The sequence below is a fragment of the Protopterus annectens genome, chromosome 4.part1 (assembly GCF_019279795.1).
Source record: "Protopterus annectens isolate FY-2018-M chromosome 4.part1, PAN1.0, whole genome shotgun sequence".
In the NCBI taxonomy this organism is placed as follows: Eukaryota; Metazoa; Chordata; order Ceratodontiformes; family Protopteridae; genus Protopterus; species Protopterus annectens.
Genome location: NC_056734.1, coordinates 587,388,824 through 587,405,080, shown reverse-complemented (window position 1 = coordinate 587,405,080; position 16,257 = coordinate 587,388,824).

The window sequence follows — 16,257 nt, the reverse complement described above, 5'->3', positions numbered from 1 at the left end:
TCTCTTAATGCCATGAGTATCCTACATTTATAAACACTGATTCCCTATTTGACTTCTAATCAAGTGCCACAGGCACTACACAATTTGCACTACATTCCACATTTCTCAGTGCAGCAGTGCATTCATGCACACAATTTTTCTTTGTGCACATATGTACTGCCTATTATTTTAAGGATACTGAGATTTCATTTAGCCCATTTAACACCTTCAGCCCATCAAACTATGTATGTCAGCTAGATGCCATTTATGTATAAGTGCATTGCTGTACATTATCTATCACATGGCCTGGTTTTGTAGTGATGACGTGTACATTGCCCTGTTCTGCATCTGGGCTGTGATCTACCACCAGCCAATGTATGTACAAAGATGACCATGCCGTCAGCTGTTCCTACATTTTCAGAGAGGTAAAGCAGCCTTATGGGCAGTTTATAAAACAGATCACAAGTTCACTCAGTAAAGCAAGGTAATTGTAAAAATATGCTAATATTACTTTAGCTAACTAGACTAAAAATGCAATGAAATGAGAGGAAAGAATGACTCCTTGTACTGAGAAGTGAGTAAGAAAAATGACTGAAGAAGTGAGTTTTTATTGTTCTTTTATATAAATGATGTTTTAAACAAGCATTTTCAGCATTCTTTGTTAAGCAAGTGCGAATAATTATTTTGCATTCACAACTTCCACCACTAAATACAGCCGAGAGCTTGTTCTTGCATCTTGCTCAAATCACAACCCCCTCTGAATTGTAGATCCATGCTCATTCTGCCATCAGATTCAGTACTGGAATATGAACTAAAGTACTTGCTGTGGGAATATAACCCACAGTGTTCTGACTACATGGCATCAAAAATCACAAGTGTGCAACCTGCTGTGTCAGTCATTGCCAAATGCCTAGCCCCTAAAACTAACAAACATCAGCCATATTGATTTAAATAGGAATCCCATGGAGGTCTATTTGATGAAAAAGGGGTAAGTGTATGTAGTTTGTGGCGGATAGACTCAAAGATATGCCAAAGCTGCAGATATGTGCAATACTTTACAAAGCACAGGAAAGCAGGAATGAGAGTGGGTGTACTCCATCATTCCATACTTACAAATGTTTTACATTGCACAGAATTAAGGCTTGCATGTTAATAGCCAACCTTAGGGGTTATTTCATTTCAATTCTTTCAAGCTTAAGTTGACGCTTATTTAGTGAACTTGCATCCCATAGAGCATCACAAAGTTTTGCAAAACAGGTAATAAGCAGTATATATTAAAAAGGTTGAGAAGAGAATTGGAGAGATAAAAAAATGGCACATGTAGTACAGATTAATGCAGTTTTAACACAATCAACTTACTGCATATCCATAAATCAAATGGGTCTAGGGCTAACCATTCCAGGGACTTAAATATGGCCTGCAACGTAAATAGGACATGCTGGAGAGACAGATTTATCTCCCAGCAACTGCCACGTCTCTGGAACAGGCTACCAATTCATGTGAAACAGCACCTCTATGACATTGTTTAAGAAGAACCTGGAAAAGTGGATGGGCACTGTAAATTCCTACCAGGGATAGCACCCACAACCTTCCTGGACATGGGTAGTCATCACTAAATGCACTCTTGGGTATTGGCTAGTACTTCTACTGTATTAGGCTTAAAATGACCTCTGGGTTGATAACCTAATAATCTTGTATGATCCTATATTCCTAAAAAAATAATGGAAATAATGCTCGGATGGGTGATACTAACAGTAGGGCAAATAGACAGCAGATGAACTGATTAGACCAACTGCTCCAAGATATTAAAATCAATTGAATAAATCTACAGACACACTGCAGATAAGACCGCATGAACTATATGCTATACATTTCTGAAGATTAAATGACTACAAAGGAATAGGTGGAATTGAGACAGCTTGGAGGATGCTATTAAAATGATGTGGGCTCATTAACACCATAGCAGCAAGTCACAAAGCCCTGACCATAATCCAGACAACCTGAGAGTGACTTGAGACTTTGGAAATGAAAAAGCTGATGAGGGAGGACAGGAATATGCAGCCGGTGCAACCTCACCCATTTTAGGTGGAGGGAAGTAGCAAGGTTCATTGCTGTACTGTTACCCAGCAGAGGTTGGACAAAGCGTAGCTACACCCAAAGCAAATAGCCCATGGCAGCTCTGTTTGTATGCCAAACAATGTCTGTTGTAGCTAGGCTATGGCATTTGCAGCAACTGACATGTGCAAGAGGCCAGTATTGTAGACGAAACCCTGATGGCTGCTTAGATGGAGTCTTCCACTCATTGGTTCCTGCCCTACAAAGTATGAATGGATTAATTTGGTCATGGGAGGGCTGATGGAGAAAGAATGGCATGTGAGATGAAAACTTTAAGATATCTGAATGGAATCAATAAAATTCAACATGGTATAATTCAGAAAAATACAAATGCAAGAGCAAGGAGTCCAGTCAAGAGCTGGAGGGCAGCTCAAAGTCAATGTGAAAAGGTTCTCAGTTACTCCATTGCATGTATAAATAATTTTATGGATGTTTACAGGCAGTGAAGCTTTGATAAAGTCTGCAGGACAGTTAGAGGCATTAAGCATTTTCAGTGTAAAATTTGAGAAAATAGTGCTAAGTAAAATAGTTTGCTGAATGTTTTGTTGTTAATTTGACTATTTTATATAAACTTGTGTAGTAACTAATGTACTACGTAGGTTCAGTGTGCCATCTAGCCTTTGTCCTTTGATGCAATCTAACTGAGTAAATTCATATTTATTTCTCTGTCCTTTGAAATATGTCATGCATAGCAGTTTATAGTTCACTACAGGTTTAATCTTTATTTTGGACTCATACTGACAAAATTCCACAGATGATAAAAAATTATTTTGAGGCTCTTCTCTTCTACTCTAAAGATTTGCATTTTTACATAAAAAATTACATTTTTATGACACACTGAATTATTTCCAGAGTAAGAATATTAACATCCAAGAGAACACCTATGAAAAACGTAGTGGGTCTGATTTGCAATCTGATATATTTAAGTTTCAGTCATTTATGTTTCAAAAATGGATTAGAAAGGAAACTCAAACTCAGACCATCATTGCTCAGCCTTAGAAGCCTGATTCTTTCCATAATCATTGGCACCCAGACATAAACTAAAGGCAACTGCTGACATTAAGCCATGATTTTAACAGTGGTCCTATGCTGACCCCTTCACTAGTCCCACTGCCATATGAATCCACAACCACATATCAACAAGCCTCCCTTTAACTTCTTCTCTGAACCTGTTGGCTTATAAAGATAATTCAAATCTTAACAGAGTAGATGCCTCTCCAAAAGTGGTTAAGGGGTCTCGTCCTAAATTATTAAACTTATATATTCAGAAGGTCATTTCTTGGTCACTGGCCCATCTGTTTTATCTGCTAATAACAGGTAGCCTTCAATCTCCCATCTTCTTTAGACATTCATCTTTTATTGCCGTCTCTCTGCACTTTTTGCTTTCGATACTCTGGAATTCTGCCCACAGTTCTATGAATATTGCATTATTCTTTCATTCCGTTACTCTGCCAAGTGGCCTCCTTTTAGGGATGAGGTAACAGTCGCTCTTCATAGATTTTGAAAATATTTGTATTGTGAGCCACAGCTCAGTAGTTATCTCTTTTAAATGCAATTGTGTTTCGTTTTGTTATACATTTTCTGTATAAGAAGAAGCACATGCATTATCTCCCTGATGTAGTCTGGTAAGAATTGAGAGAGGTTATGTCCAGCAAAATTCATATGGGAATGTAGAATTCCACTGCATAAAAATATCTAGAAAAAGGATTAAGAAAGCATTGAAAAGATACATGCAATAGTAATCTGTTAAACCTAAATCTAAATAAAAATGTATTAAGGCGACATTTTAGTAATGGCTGTGTACTTTCATAATCTACAATGAATGAAATGGCATAATTTAAATAACTAATGATATCATCATCTTCATAATACAATATTAAATAAGGCTTTTGTGAAGTGAATTAAATTCATTATAAGTGTAAATGGCAGACCAGTAGTTAAAATAGCAATACTGTACTGAAGCTTTTGATGTAACAAATGTCAAACAGTACTGAATCACAATGCAGTCATTCAAGTATGAAGTTAGTGACATCACCAGTGACCTAAATTTGAAAGCTGGAGAACTGTTAGCAACCTCTGCTATCAATTCAGATAACAAATGACCTGTCATAGAGAAAAGGTCATACAATAGCATTGCAGTCATTCAGAAAAAAATATCTTTAGCTAGAACATTTATTGTGTTCCTTTGATCTATATTGCTCATCAATGACCTGTTAAAGTTCAAATTTCCATGCTTGAAAAATGGCACAGATGCTACACTGCATTACAGCTACAGGTACATACAATACCTAAGGGTTTACAAGTGAGTCATTGAATATAATCAGCAGTGGCGCACAATCCTCTGCATCTCTGTGTTGTCTATTACATAAAGATTTTTGCATCCAAAAGTAGAACTGCTACAGCATTGTATATTAGTAACTGTAACATTGTAAAAAGAAGCATTAGAAGACATGAAACCATTCATCAAAATCAATTTGCCTCTTACAGAACAAGGCTTTATTTTCAAACCTGATTCTTTTCCTAAAAATGTGTTTCACAATATTTATATGATAATTCAGACTGCAATAATTCTGACAGGTATTAAGTATGCATACCATTTTACGTTTTTTGATCTACTTCTTGTATTTAAATCATTAGTAAGAAATGCTTTATAATGTCTTAGCATTCATGTTTTTTTAATTCAAAGATTCAAACATTGTTGCTTTGTTTACTGAATTTATATATGTATTTTAGATGTGTTTTCTTTACAGTTGAGGCATGTCATTTTGATTTTATTGGAACCAGATGAGCATGTGAGGGCCAGGAGAGTGCAGTGGTCTTGTTAGGAGGGAAACCCCTTCATGTGCTCATCTGAAAAGATATCTTTCTATCTTGAAAAGAACCAACTGCTGCAACAGACCTGCTCAGGCATTGCACACTTCCTTCATAAGGGCATTTACAGAATAGTTCACTGCAAGTATGCCTACTGCATCACATTCTACCTCTGAAATACAACATGTAATGAAAAAAAAAATTCTCTTATAGTCTTCTCAGTGCAGTTTACTCTCCCTATATTGATTCTCTCCATGTATGTGCCAGCAGATATACCAAACCACTAACTAACACCCACACATGTACAATCACACATGCAGAAACACACACACACACACACACACACACACACACACACACACACACACACACACACACACTAATGCATCATACACATATACACTATTTAGAGGAATGCTATTCTCTTCCAGCAAGTCTGTAGAATGTAGGAGGAAACTGGAGTACCCAGTGAAAACTCATGAATACAAAGGAAGGATGTGAAACCCATGAAGACAGAAGTGGATGTGCAGAATCCACATGGATGGCATTCTAGTCACGAACCAAGCAGGAGCGGCCTTAGGTCATCTGGCACCCTAGGCAAAAGAGCTCCCCGGTGCCCCCTCCACACTACCTGGTGCCCCCATCCTGGTCTACCTACACCAAATAATTACTGGAAAAGTGCCCCAGGTAGACCGACACTCTAGGCGGCTGCCTAATTGGCCTATGCCTAAGGCCGGCTATGGAACCAAGCTCTACACAACCAAGTGCTGTGAAACAGCAATGCTTACCTCTGGGTCATTGTGGCATCAAACTGGAAACCTGCAGTGGCAGTGCAACAACAGTGGTTTCAGATATATAATGTGTTTCTTTGGACTTTCTGGTTTGCATACATTCATACTGCTGATCCTCTTCAAAACAAGAACACGATTATATCGTGACATATTGATTTAACTGTTCCACTCTCCTCAAAGATTTAACAATAGTTGTATACTTCAATTCATTCTGTAGTCAAAGTCAAAACCAGCATTTTTGTTACATTTGAAAAAGTTATTCATGACGTGAGATCACAAAAATGTTGATAATGAAAAATACTGAAATTTCCAATGTTATCATTCTTTGTCTTGTACAGTAAAGTTGCTTTACTTTGACAGTTTTCAGTATTTTGATTTATTTTGATATACTTATGTTCCATGTGTTTCTTCAAATAATCTTGTGAATGTGATAGCCTTCATTTTTATACCTGTAATGTTTTTGGTAGTGGGAACCATTTGCCATGTTTGCTATGTGCACTATATGGGATGAGTTTTACATGTCTATCGATGACTTTGAGTCATAAAAAAGTGTATGCATATATATGTTATAAAAATCTCTTAGTTCCCCTGTGGACACCTAACATTTAAAAATGGATACATCCCTCAAAAGGCTGCCCCTCCCAAGCATTTAATAAATGTGACATTTCAGTTGTTTCCCCTAAAACTGTTAAATATATTGTTTTTACATTAGCAATATTGCACATGTTGTTAGAGGCATTCATTTAGACAGTTGTAAACATAATATGACCTGAAAGAAATCTATAGTGATGTGTTGTTCAGATAAAAATACACTCAGCTGAGTACAAAGAGTATGCCTGGCTACACCCTTGATTCCACCTACAGGACTTTTAAGCATATTAGAGTTGTATGACACTTTGAATTTATAGATTTTTACAACATATTTATGCATTGTTTTTACTTTTTAATACATATTTATTGATTTTATTTAATAACCTGGATACATTTATATGCTTTTACTAAGGTATTTACTCATGCTACCAGGGCTTGCTTGGTTATATAACATGCACTCTTTTCTGTTACCACTGTACCTTTAAGACTTGAATTGCTTGAAGTGAACAAGGTTATTTAAACTGGATTAAAGAATTTGCATGCAATCCTGATGAAGTCCCCTTTGAAATGATGAGGGATGAAAGCGCTTAACTTTGTTTCTTATTTTGTTTATAATTTGTATTAAATGTACTTTTAACTTTTGTTCTGACTGGAATTTTTATCACACCCTTACGGAAGTTTTGGTTCATTTTACTTTTTCTGGTTCCCTGTGTGACTACTTGGCATTTCCCACAAGCAGAGTACATTCCTTCCTATTCACCAGATATTTCTAAGTGTAAGTTTATGCCACAGGGCTAGTGTGTCGGAGGTTGACTCAACTTTGACTTCCAGTTTACAGTCATCTGCAATTGATGTCAGCCAGAGGTCTTGGTTCTTGGTCTGGACATTACAAAACTGAATGCCAAACAAAAAGGGTCCCAGCACCAAGCCCTACCAGACACCACTGGTCACCTTCATATTATTTGATGAGGCATATGCTATCTGCACCATGTAGGGTCTGCCCTTTAGCAAGTTTGCTGTCTACCTGACAACATAGTGATCGATTTGGTATGCATTAACCCTGAGAACTGTGCTAGCATGGGGGATAGTGTCAAAGGCCATGGCCAGGTCAAGATATGCCATATGGATAGCAAGACTATTGTCAACAGCTTGTATTACTCTTAAAAAAAAAAACAGATTCATTAGAAATTATGTAGCCTTAACAAAGTCAAACTGCTGTGGGTCTAGCTTGGTCAGATTTTTAGTCTCATAGCTTACCAGGTCAGTTATAATATATTCCATAGCTTTGCAGAGACGATTTGTTATGTTGATGAACCTATAATTCCTGGGGTCATTGGGGGGCACCACTACTAGTATGCACTAAGGCACAAGGACATAGTCAGTGGCTACACTAAAGTTAAAAAGTTTAAGGAGTGGCTTTGCCAGAGCTTGTTTAGCGTTGTTTATTAAACAGCCAGGTAGATTATCAGGTCCCATCGACAAAGTATTTTTATTCTTATAAAGCACCTTTAGTACATGTTCTTCAGTGAATATGGGGGTTGTGAGAGCATTGGGGTTAAGTGGGCTTTGGATAATCAGCATCAGGGTGAAGGTTGCACTGAATTTGTTTTCTAATATTTGGCAATGTTCATTAAGTTTAAGTAGGTGGTGCCATTATGAATACGTTCAAACCAATGTTGGGTATTATTTCTTGGTTTCCTAATGTAAATAAAGAAGGATTTGTAATTTTCCTTAGCTTCAGATATCATTTTAAGTTCATGGGCTTCGTTAAGATTCCTCATAGCATTTTTAAGTTTTTAGTCAATTTTCTGATGTCATCCTTGAATTGAGGGTCTTTTCATCTACTGTATAATTTTAGTTTTTTTCCTTACTATTATTGTACAGTTTATTTATGTTGGCAAACCACCAGAGTGTCTTGCTTTTAAATTTTCCTTTATATTTAGATCTTTTTGGGACTGCCAGTTCTTTGTGGAGCTACCTGCTGTGGTAACAACTGAGGTGATTTTTGAAATGTGATCATAGAATCTGAAGGGATCTGTACATTTCAAATGCCTGAATTCCAAGATATTGGTATCTACAGGTACACATATTTTTAAAATGAATGCCACTAGTTTGAGATGTGACTTAATCAGGGAAGAAGATATCAGGAAAATAGCACATGAAGATGCTGCAGTGGTAGGGACCAGGTTATGGATATTATGTTCTCTACTGAGTTTTTTAACAATCTGGTCTGAGATGGGAGTTTTCGCCATATCCTGCATTTCAGTCACAGGATCTCCATGTTTATTGATGAGTAGTTAATGTCCCCCAAAATAATGGAGTTCTTGATTATAGGGAGTTCATTGGATGCATTTAGGAACCTTACATGATTGTCATGAGACATAAAGGGTGTCCTATAACAGGGTATAAACTACAAGTTGGTCCTGTTTAGTATGAATTGGAGCTCATTGAGTTCTTCTTGCAGGTCTTCTAGAATCTGTCCCTATCAAATATGGAGATACCACCACAGTTTCATCAGGCAAGAAGGTGTGTTAGGCACAAAACCCAGGTATGAAGGGAGTCCTTTCTGAACATTAAACCACATTTCTGAAATTACACAGACATGGATGGACCCAAAATGCAGAACAGCCTCAATGTCAGGTATTTTTTTGTTGAGATTTCTGGCATTGAGCAGAGCCATCTTAATGTTACCCTAGTTTGGATTGCTATGTTAGTTACAATAGGATGTCCATCAGCTGGCGTCTGACTTAAAAAGGCACCATGTGGGCAGCAAAGACTTTAGCCAGTATGATGAAGCCTTGAAAGAAGAGTTCTGCTCACCATTGGCAAAACAAGCAGGACTGTTGAGCATCTTATCCATACTGACACATATTATCCATACTGACACATATTAGCCATACTGACACATATTAGATCCCAATGGAATAGCACCAACTCTTTAGACACTCGTTAATTACAACTATTTTTTCTTTGTACTTTGGCATCATTTACACCCACATGGACGACCACAATGTCAAAGTCATATTTGTTAGGTGAAAAGGCCTTAAGACTCTTGAAATGTCAGAGATCCTGACACCTGAAATGCTTCTCACCATAACCCTGCCTTTGTCCATCTTTGTAAGTGCTAAATCAGTGTATCTGATCTAAAACATTTTTATCTGTAATCTCGACTGGTGTACTTGATTAACTATGCCAGAAGGAGATGAGTTATTAGTTTTTTGCTGATACCTATTCTTTATGAATCTAGAAGGCTTTTAGGATGATTTTTTTATAGCCTCAACATAAGGCATTATTCCTGAAGTCAGGTCTTGATATATAGATATACTTAGCTATATGCTCAGAAAATTCATGGAGCCTACCAGGGATCTGTATTGGGTCATGTCCTGTTTCATATATATTTCAGTGGTCTCAAAACTGACATCTATGACATCTGGTAAAACAGCTTTACAGATAACTGCAAACCAGGTGTAATTGTCAACCCCCCCCCCCAGATATCTATACCCTACAGAAGGAGCTTACCCCAGTTAATAACTGGTGTACAGAAAAGGGCTTAACATGAAATCAAAATAGTGAAGTACTGTTTGTTAAAAAATAAATAAAACAAAAAAACAGAAATTGCCCCCATCATGCAGTATAGATAAAATACCCTTCCTAAATAAATAAGTAGTCATGGACCTGGGCTTTTTAGTTGCTATATCCGTAACTTTTGGTTATCATGTGTCACCTGTAGTCAGGAAATCATTTTACTTAGCACAATGAATAACCAAGCATATTTAATCTGAGCCAAAGATGATATCATTCCCCTGCATTCAACGCTAATCAGGCCCATTACAGAGCAAAATGCTTCCTTCGCTATGTACCTTACTCAACATATCAGCAAATTTGAAAATCTCAAGAGGTTCCTAACCTAAAAGATTGCTTGTCTTAAGAAACTCGGCAGGAAAGACTGGAAGCCTTGTCCCTTTGCTTTATGTCTTATAGACACCTGAGGGGTGATCTGTCCTTCTTAACTATGCCATTAAAGACCCATTAGTTCTCAACCTCCTATGTGTCAGCAATCACCAGAATGAGACACCAGAGCCTTCATCAAGAGATAAACACAACATTATAGAGAGATTGGTTCATCACCCAGCATCATCCCTTTCTGTTTAAATCATTACATATTAGTGGCACACCTACATGTTTCTGCAGTTGCATCCTACTAACATTTGTAGGTGTCAAATATAGCCTGTTCATATTTTCATTAATAAGTCCAAAACAATAGCGCATGTTGTTGAAATAATTCATTTTAAAGCTTACATGTCAGCAACAAAACTGTTCTGATATTTGGCCTCTATCTAGTTCTGTTGAGGTGATATTAATTGTTGTTCATAACTATTTATTCATTTTTGTCAAAGAATTATTTTTTTTCTAAATATCGCAAAACCAAGTAACACAGACAGAACTGCGTAGCCTCACATGATGGCTCGCAGATGAACAAACAAAATGCTGCTGACAGCAAGACTGTTGATTGAATGGCTACTGAGATATTTTAAGTTATTTAGAAAGCATTGCAAAATGAATATTTATTGGGTTTATTGTGAATTATAAAATCCAGTTTAAGACCTAAGACCTACTATACCCTACCACTGTAAAGATTTGCGTGTGCTAAATGGTTAGTCATTTATATTTATTCAAGTAACCCTTATGACTATAGATACATGAGTATTTGTTTAAAATGTGAGGGCATAACTTGATTTTGTACAAAAAAGCTCAAGAATCAATCATTGGATGCTAGAGTACAAACCTCCAGAGCTCAGCTGGAGTGAACGGGTTAATAAACTTCCTCGGCAGTTTAAGTAATGCGATTCTGTATCTTCCTTCAGTTGTAACCTGGGACTGACTGTCCTCTCCCACCATGAGAAAGGAGATAAAGCCTGAAAGTGGGTGTTGGCAGAGCATACATGGTCAATAGACTAAAATAACTTTGAAACTCCTATGAATCCAATGAATCCTCATCATCTCCCTGTGATGTGTCTTCTGTAAATCCACTCAGTATTATGCACTGCTCTGAACATGAGTATACATTATCTCCTTCATCTTTATCATAAGAATCACTTTCAAAACTAAGTTTTAAATTTTTTTTTTCTTTCTTATTTTTATCATATTTCTTTTTCAATGGTGATAACTGCACTAAACATTTTGAAGATGTTTTCCTTATTAAAGACACAACTATGAGTTCTCTGCTGACCAATAATGAGTCCTAATAATTTGATAACTTTAATACAAATTACCTCCATGCATGCTCCAAAGTTTATTTCTGAATTTGCTGTTATGTTTATATTTCTAATTTGTCATACATTGTATGTACTCTTCCCAGCACCAGGCAGGTAGGTACAAACCTCCCCAATTGGATTTTGAAATAGTAGCCATCAGCTTGCTTGAGGTCTACCAATGCTGGCTGGTTTACTACAAAGTACATATTATTGTGATTTTAAAAAATGCTAAGATAATACCACTTTTAACATCATCCACATTTAGCATGCCGTACACAGTTAGATATTCCCATATCAATCCATCCTTTCATTCTTTCATACATATGCCATAAAGTCATCCATTTTACTACCCACTTTATCCAGTTCAAGGGTGAGGTAAACTAGGGATAGGGAATATTTTAGAAAACAATGTTTTCACATGTGTATGTGCAGACATACAAACATACACACACACACAATGTACATTTGTTCAGTGCCAGTAATAAATACATTGGAAAGTTCCTCATAAAGGGGTGTGTAACCATGGGACCACTTAAAACTTATATCTAGGAAAAGGTTCACATACTCTTGGGAATCCAAAATCCACTGTGAACTCAGCAAAAAAAAAAATAAATAAATAAATAAAAGTATACTCCAAAAAATTGAATAAATGAAAATGTTTAATGCATATATTAAATGCTTTCATCCTCAACACACTGAACTTCTTCAGAAATTCATAGCTTCAACTAAATAGTGCTTAAAAATACTCCATGGATGTGCAATTAATATACTAATCAATCAATCAATTAAAATAATTTTATTTATTTTTATTTATTCTACATTTGTTGACCAGAAAAGTCCTACTGGACAACATGTCCATTTTCAGTGGAGGCCCAGGGAGAAATGCTCCAGTAAAACATGCATCAACAAACAGATATGACAATGGCATTTACATTGAAATAAGGCAAAAAAAAAAAAATCATAATCTTTCTTCTTAAAAACAAGCAACATTGTATAAAAAACATTGTTGAAAATGACAAAATCATTGATTATACAATGACTGGCCATAAACATTCAAAAATGAGCATGCTGATTGGAAAGCCCAACCAGTGTGCCCATTGTAAATCCAACATATACTTATGGAAAAAGGTCCGGTCGCCCGGACTTTTTCCGTAAGTATATCTCCTGTTTTTTTTTTTTTTTTTTTTTTTTTTTTTGTGTGCACAGGTAGCAATGGAGAAAGGAAGATCTCCGTTGCTTTAATCTTACTATGTTATACATTTAACTTAGCGAGATATCTTAAAAAAAAAATCAGCGGAGATCTTCCTTTCTCCGTTGCTTTTTTAAAAGATATCTCACTATGTTAAACTCAATTAACATAGCGAGATAACTTTTAAAAAAGCAGAGATCTTCCTTTCTCCATTGCTACCTCTGTATAGCACTGATGTACTGCATAAGCATGGGAACACTTACCTTACACATGCGCAGTACATCGGAAATGCCCCAGGATACCTGTGGAAGGGTAGCACGGAGGCATTATACAATGGCATAATTTAAGAAAAGTAAGTATTTTTTTCTTAAATAATGTCATTGCATAATAGCAATAACCTATGAATGGGTGTGGGCAATGGTGGATTTACCCACAGTTGGCTTTGTTTGGGCACTCGGGCTTTGTCCTCGTGACCAAACCACACCAACCATGGGTAAATCCAACATTACCCACACCCATCCATGGGTTATTGCTTAAATATAAAACAATAAATATATAAATATATAAAAAGACATTTTTTGTTTAACAAGCTTATTCTATTTGACATGTATGGGCAGTCTATTCCAGAGTCTGAGGAGTCTCTTGGTCAGGAACCTATCCCTCCATCATGTTTTGTTTATTGTGATGACAAGGTTTACATCCCTGGAGTGTGTGGCTCTGAGGGATTGGGATTTCTTTAAGTGTAGCATGTCCAACAGCTCTAGGTTTGACATGGCCTTGTATGTTAAGCAGAGATCGCCTCGGAGTAGACGATATGCGACAGAGTATAGCTGGAGTTTTTTTAAGGTGGAGAGCATAGGGCATCTGCTTTAGGCCTGTGATTCTTTTAGTGAGGTATTTCTGCAGCCTTTCCAGTTGTTGCAGATGTCTTGAGAGGTACATGCCAAATGGGGCATTGTATTCTATAATGGGTCTAATGAGAGATGAGTACAATGGGACAATGACCTACTTTTTTTCTGGATGAAAAGCCCTTAGTGATGAGGTGTGCCACATAGAAGGATTTCCTGACTGCTGTGGCGAAGTGGTTATTGAAGGTAAGATCACTGTCCACCTGTGTCCCTAAGTTTCTTATCACACTTTCAGAGTTTAGTGTACTGCCACCTCTGTAGTAATTCATGGGTACATGTTTTTTCCCAAAAGGGATAACTAAATATTTCTTGGCATTGAGCTTGAGCCCATGGCTCTGGCAACAAGCATCTGTTTCTGTAAGGCCCTTTTGTAGAGTAAATAATCCAAAAAACTGCCAAAAGCAACTAAATCCTCAACCTCAGAAGGAATGACACCACAGGAGCAATAATACGTCCTTTATTAAGACCACAGCACGTAAACAAAAATATATAGCAGCATACAGAGAAATAAAACTAGTAGTTGGATTAAGCGCTTTCATCCACCATCATGTGGACTTCATCAGAATCAATTAATCAATAAGCACACCATATTTTATATACATTTTGGTGCCAATTCACAATAAAGTTTTAAAAGGCAAGTGTTATGCATTCAGTGAAATATATAATAAACTATTAAAAATCATAGTAAAACACTACATTCTAAGCTTCCTACTATTTAAAATATATGCTTAGTGTCTACAATATAAAATTATGCTACTACTCTTCATTATTATGTACATTTTATTTCATGTAAATTTTTATCTAATTATAACCATGCCTAGGGTCTGATCAATGAGATCCATAACCTACAATAAATAGAGCAATATATATATAAAATTCTAAAAAGCTCTAATAATTAAATAAACATTATTTTAAAAAAATGTTTCTATGACAAAGTCTTAATAAAATCACTACAGACAAAAAAATTTTGAATAATAAATATAGTTCATAACTCATCAAAAAAAAAACAAATAACGTGCAACGTATTAAACATAGAGATACTGAAATTCTTACCATTCCTATGTAAGTACGATTATTTAGTACCAATAGTCTATACTGAAGTATAGCAGTATGTACATTAAAATTGTATAAAATGTACTAATAAAATCTTTGTACAACATAATACCATTTATAAAAACAGTTTTAATGTAATGTAATCATTACATCCTGGAGGATTTGATGCATCTGTTAATATTTGCCATCTAGCCTCTTTTTGCATTAACAAAGCTTTGAAGTTACCACCTCTCATATTTGTCGTAACCATCTCCAATATGGCAAATCTAAAATAATGTGTATTGTCAGTATTGTATATATGCCTGAATAATGCATTGGTGTTGTCTCCCTTCTTTATGGCATATAAATGCTCATATATTCTTTTCTTAAACATACGTTCAGTTTTTCCTATGTAAAAACATGAACATATACAACATTTTGCCATATATATTACATTCTTTGTGTTACAATTGCCACTTTTAAACAATATCTTAGTTCTATTAATATTATCCAACACCAATCCATCCTCTTCATATATATCTGGACAGTATGAGCATCTATCACATTTACGTGTGCCCCCTTGTTTTAAGGTTAACTCTTTCACTCTCTGAGGTCTCTCCAACATATTTTTTAAATTCAAACCCATTTTATAAACAAATATTGGAGCATTACCAACTATTTCCCTTAGGTCATAATCCATGGTAAAAATATTCCAATATTTATTTAATATATCCTTTATATGTGCAGTTTGAGGTGAGTATTCTAAAATATATGCTCTGTTGTAATCCTTCCCTTCCTCTACAACCACATCTTTCTTTAATAATTTACCCAATACGGGTGTGTATTTCTTCCCCCATTCCTTTATAACATAACTTTTTACTTCCTTAATTAATTGAGGTGAATATCCTCTGTTCATAAATAACTTACTAATGAAATCAATTTCTTCCAACATATCATTGTAACTAGATGTCATTCTCGCCGCTCTAATGCACTGTCCTTTGAAAATACTTTTATTTGTTTTAAACGGGTGATTACTTGTAAATTCCAAGTAATTATTGGAAAAGGTATTTTTTCTGTATATACGTGATTCAAAGCCTTCCTTATTACTGGAAATATATGTATCCAGATATGACAGCCCTTTTTCATTAAAATTATATGTAAATTTCAAAAATTGACTGGTGTTATTAAAATACTGTATAAATTCATCAATCATCTCTGCTTGTCCATCCCACAAAATAAAAATGTCATCAAGAAATCTAGTATAAAATCTAATATGCTTAAAATATTTACTCTTGAAGACTTTCTCCATTTCCCAATCTAGCATCACAAGATTAGCATATATAGGGGCATATGCTGTTCCCACGGCCACACCTCGGGTTTGTCTGTAAAACTCCCCTTCAAAGAATATATAATTATAATCTAATATGATGCTCATTAACTCCATAACAACAGAAGATTGTTCCCAGTTCAAGTTAGAAAATTGTTTAATACTATTATAAAAGCTGTCCATACCCTGTTCTTTAGGGATGCAGGAAAATAAGTCGATAACATCTATGGATATATATATTAAATCTTCCTTCCATAAC